This window comes from Procambarus clarkii, chromosome 34, assembly GCF_040958095.1.
Source record: "Procambarus clarkii isolate CNS0578487 chromosome 34, FALCON_Pclarkii_2.0, whole genome shotgun sequence".
NCBI classification, from domain to species: domain Eukaryota; kingdom Metazoa; phylum Arthropoda; class Malacostraca; order Decapoda; family Cambaridae; genus Procambarus; species Procambarus clarkii.
The window spans coordinates 36,458,269-36,464,268 of record NC_091183.1 but is presented as its reverse complement, the minus strand read 5'-3'; positions in this window follow the sequence as shown (position 1 = coordinate 36,464,268).

Genomic DNA, 6,000 nt, shown 5'->3' with positions numbered 1-6,000 from the left:
CCTTTGTGAGGCACCCGCGTATACTTTATATATAATGAAAATAATGAAATAATGGAGGGGTGTACCACCTCTGACTGGAAGAAGGGGAACCATTAGCCTCGGAGGACAGCACACATATCACATTAGAGGGAATGTTTAGATCCCCTCCAATACAGTTTCAGTGTGCTTTTCTCCTACCACACCCTTCCTTTTGTGTTTTCTTGTGCTTTATTAGATATTTAAAGGTTACAAGATATAAAGTGGTTGATACAATGAGTACATAAAGGTTATGGATCTGTTGGAGCTTCTCCGCTTCCGGACACGAACCGAGGACGCAGCAGGGGTTCCTTATACAGTGTGTGTGTGTGTGTATATGTATATATATATATATATATATATATATTATATATATATATATATATATATATATATATATATATATATATTGTGACGATAATCTCTTTCAAGAGAGATTGAGCCTGCTCTTCCCTACATAAGTATGTCAATATACAAGATAATATAGAAGATACGTCCACCAAGTATCGCCAAACGTTTTGCCCAGAGAGCAAATCGTACCCAGCACACAGTGACACCTGCTACCACCGCCGTAACCAGCTAACTGCTCATCCTCTGCCTGCCTGTCGCTGATTGGCTGGTGACTCGTCGCCCCTGCCCTCCGCCGCCACCACAAGTCGACGTCTGGGCTGCAGTGCGCAGTATCGTCAGAATATCTCAGTGCTCCAAGCAGTTGACATCTCTCGCTGGTAGACTAAGCCTTGGCTTTCGTGTACTAAGGGAGGTGGCAGCTCGAAGCCAGTATTCCAGCACTTATATTTTATTTTGCTATCACTGTAACTTACTTGTCTTAACGTAACTTTTCATTTGCAAGTGATTATTCATATTATTTTGTTGCCTTATCTTGCATATTTTTATGTGATTAACTTTATTCATGTCTTGTTTTTCTAGAGTAATTAAAATTTCATTGTTTATATGTGTTTTGTGTGTCTTCCCATTATCTAACCACAGACGAAAGGACCAACTTTTCTCCTTTTTTTCGATTATGTGACGAGGCCCTGCACCTAGCTTTTGAAACAGCCGAACACCAACGCTTTACCGTCACAATATATATATATACATATATATATATATTATATATATATATATATATATATATATATATATATATATATATATATATATATATATATATATATATATATATATATAATATAAATATAATAGTTAACACACTTTGCGTTTTTGTGCCTTTATTAAATTTATAAATAAATTCTGTAATAACTACTTATCCACTGTATCAAGTTCTTCTGTATATTTTTAAATAAAATTATTATTATAAGCCCTAATCCTAGCTACCCAGCCTAGCATTATTAACAACAAGATATCTAATTGTACTCAAGTCCAAAAGGCAAGCTTGAGCAGGACTTAAATCACGAATTACTGGTCTGGAAGGCAGGAGCAGGACCTAATTCACAAGAATTAGGTCTAGGAAGCTGCCGACGGACCAAATTCACAAGTTACTGATCTGGGAGGATTGGGCACAACCTAATCCACGCGTTACTGATCAGCAAGGCTGGAGCAAGATCTGAGTTACAAGTTACTGATCTGGGAGGCTGGGGCAAGACCTGAGTTACAAGTAACCATAACCATCCAAGACTCCTCTTGACGTGCAGGACCTCACCTTAGTCAAGAACTGCGTCTCTACACGCAAGCATAACTAGCCTAGGTCATTTCCATCAATTTTAGCAACCACATATTCAATGAGGTAATGGGGACGGCAGGCGGTGAGGTACCGGCTAAGGCAGTGAGGTACAGAGGGGAGGCAGGCAGCGAGGTGCTCAGGAAACAATCATTACATACAGTGGGGTGCCGGGGAAGAAACGCAGTGAGATATCGGGGAAGAGAATCAGTGAGGTACCAGGAAAGGAAGTCGGTGAGATACCACGGAAGGAAATCAGTGAGGTACCAGGGAAGGAAGGCAGTGACGCGTCTCTCTACAGTACTACTCGTGCCGTTCTCAAAGAAAACCTTAACACAAACTGCTTGTACTATAAAGATTTTTGTTAGTTTAGTTAAATTAATTTACGATCCATACCATGCTCATCCTGGAAGTGGTAGGGGACTTCCATACCCATCCTGTGACTGGTAACGGACTATCATACCCATTCTGTTACTTGTAAAGGACTCCAATACCCATTCTGTGTCCTTTTTGTCCGGGATTGAACGCCGACCTGCATGAAGCAAGACTGTCGCACTACCGTCCAGACCCAGTGGTTGTAATTAATTACTAATTATTATGTTTAATATCTTCTTCTTGATAGTAGGTGCAGTTTGCATAATTTTAATATATCTGTTGTTCCAAATTCTCCCTAGCCTTCCACTGGACCGAGAAAACAGACTTCACAATAACATATTGTTCAGTTCAAACTATCATCAGTGACCCTAAGACGCTTTGTAACAACCAGTGATGATTGATGAAGATTAAGCCACCAAAAAGGTGGCACGGGCATGAATAGCCCATAAGTGGCAACCAGTGAGAGTTTTTGCTATCTTTTAGTTTGTGTATTAGGAATCACATCCCCATAAAGAAGAGAAAGCCTATCCCAATAATGAAGAAAGGAAGTTTATCCCTATATAAAGAGAAGACCCATCCCCATAAAGAGACGAAGCTGGAAACAATGCTTTACCTGAAAGGTAAAGGTAGGCTTTCTGCCTGACGAAGACAGAAAACCGACAGCTTGTCGAAGGTTCCTACCATTTGTCCTGATTCTCTCCAGCTGGATTTTGAAATTTTGCAGCATTTTGACATTTACGGCTTCAGGGGGTAGACAGTTTCACGATTTTATATCCCTATGGGCGAAAAAGCATCTCCTGTTTGCTGTCCTACACTGCGGCATGAACTTTGAACTGTTGCTCCGTGTTTGTGTTACATTTGACCTTTTGAGGAAGTTGTCTGGATCAATATCCTCCAAATTGTTCAGTATTTTTTTTTAATTTTGATGAGATCAGCCTTGTCATGTCTGGTTTGCAGTGTTGTTAGCCGTGTGGCCCTCAACCGCTCCTGGTATGAGAGTTGACTTGGTACAGGAATGATTTTAGTTAGCCCGTGTTGAGCTTTCTCCACAGCAGATGTGTCTTTCTGGGGATAAGGTCTCCATGCTTGGATAAAATAATCCAAGTAGGGTGCACCAGAGACTTCTACAGCTGTATGACTGCCTTCGTTCCAGTGAAGTCAAAATTTCACTTAATTATTCCTAGGATTTGGCTTGTTCTCTTTTACTGAAGCTCCCACTTACCGTACATAATGTTACTAGCGTTATAAACATGCAGGTCTGTACCTACTGTGTAACCACTGTGACCGTCTGTAAATAATCTTGTACACAAAATACTAGTAAACAAGGTGGATATATATATACCCACAACGCTATCAGCCAGAGACTGTCAACGTCAGCCCAGTCAATATTCTCCCCGTGCTCCTTGACCCTCTGTACGTGCGTGTACATCACTTGACGCACTCTGTACCTACCTGGCCAGGGGTCACGGGTACCTGGCCAGGTATCACGGGTACCTGGCCAGGGGTCACGGGTACCTATACACTGACATTCAAGAAATAATTGAGAAACTTACCTGCGTCGGCGTCTTATTATCTGCGACGGTTAAACCAGTACACAGTTCTCATATATATAATTCCCTGTTTTGTCGTTGTGCTTGAGAGTAGCACACGCACTGGTATAACGTTCTAGGGGGTCATTAACTAGGAAAAGTAATACAAAATAGAAGCCAGTGACTAGTTGGGGGAGGAGCTGGCGGCGAGCGTCTGCACCCCAGCGCGGCCAACGGCTGACTGGAAGTCTTGACTGATGAGCGTCACCCAGATGTCTTCACAGCCACCACACACCTGTTCTACGACACACAGGTCACAACACACCTGTTCTCTCCCCATACGCACGTGACACCTCCATGTACATATGTTATTTTAGATTCAGTTACTGGGAACAGAAAGTTCCAAGTAGCACGGGCTATGGTGAGCCCGTAGTGGACTTATCTGGCACTGGAGCAGGGTTGTAATCCATATACACACGTGATAATACCTTTCTGTATCCTCTGACACATCTATCCCCTTCCGTACACACGTGGCAACACCACCCTGTACACAACTGGCTCACACATACAAGCGTGACACCTCCCTGCACACACCTGCCCTATTCATACAATCATGATCCCCCCTCCACACACACACGTGCATCTCAACTACCTATAGCCATGTTAATAACTAATATCATCTCACATTTGTTCTCGCACACCCGACTATGGACAATCTTACATATGGAATCTATTTATATATTTGCACAAAGGTACACATGTTCGTGATTAAGTTATACATTCTTACAAAGACACCAACACGCATAGCGCTGTGAACACTCTTAAAGCTAACACAGAATTTGCACTGAATTCACTTATTTGTGAATGGCGAGAGTTGTTGTTGACAGACGAGACAGTTGGAATCTACTGAAGAGAACGTCACGCTTCCTGCGTATTTAAGACTCTTTAGTGACGACAATGCATTACATTAACTTACATTAATTAGGAAATGTAGATGTTTATCTCTCAGAATGTTTGGTAATATGTTTATTGTTTGTGATGTGTTTATATGTATGTATTAACACGATGTACTGAACGGGGTGAGAATAGCTTGAGCTACCTCATCCCGTTGTGTGAATTTTACCTCAATAAGCTTATTTCAATTTCAATTTCAATTACATTAATTATAAGTGACTCTTTGTCATCCTTAATTGCACTCAACTCTAAGACATAACTGTAGCATGCTCGCGTCTGAAGCTAGGCACAAATATAAAATAAATAATGATGGTAACAGTCCATTTCATGTATATTCCATCTCATTTTGGCCTCCGAATGCATGACAGAGCTGATGAGTTAGCCGAAGACTCTGCCTTTAAAGGAGAAATTGAGTATAACCTTGGATTGTCAATAAGCAGTCTGAAAGCAATATATAGTACACCAGGAACTTCAACAAAATCTTGTAGATCTGAGGCAAAGTGAAATTGACACCTGTAATTTCATTTATCATATTAGTATCATGCAAGAGAAGCCACACATCTATGGATCATCCAATAAAATCAGCAGATTTCTAGATGTTACTACTGCTCGGCTTAGACTCGTTACAAGTATCTCTGGGAATTTTCTCTATCTGCTGATGTAGTAGTAGTAGTAGTAGTAGCCATTCATCAGTCTCAGGAGACTATGGAGACGCGCCCTGGTTGTTGGTCTGGAGTGGCCTCTCCAGAGCGCAAAGCCTGGGTAGCCAGGGTAGGTGGAAACAGAGAAGCTGTTGCTTCTTATAATTGTTTCATAGGTACCTTACCTTTATGGAGGACTCTTGTTGACGTATGGAAGATGGTGAGGAGGGAGGGAGGAGAGGAGGTGTTAGTGTTTGGAAGGGAAGTCTTCCTTCATTATAACATTAGGCAGTTATCTTGAGATGATTTTGGGGCTTAGCGTCCCCGCGGCCTGGTCCTCGACCAGGCCTCCTTTTTTGTTACACATTCCCAGGAAGCAGCTCATAGCAGCTGTCTAACTCCCAGGTACCTATTTACTGCTCGATGAATAGGAGCATCAGGGTAAAAGAAACTGCCCATTTGTTTCCGCCTCCCCTGGGGATCAAACCCGGAACCTCAGGACTACGAATCCGAAGCACTGTCCACTCAGCTGCTAAGGCCCACATTTGATGACATTTCTGGGGTATTCTCTCTTACATTTTGCAGGTATACCACTAGGACCTGGTTGTGACTCACTGATTGCTTGTCTTAATAAGAATCTGTCTATAGACACTTGTTTTTCCCTACGTTTTAACACTTGTCTATAGTGAGACATCAAATTGCCTCACTATGAATGATGTCTTGTTTTTCCTCTATTGGCATCCTCACAACTATTTTCTTAGGTTGAACTTTACCACTGACTTTCTTGGAACCCACGGCGTGATAT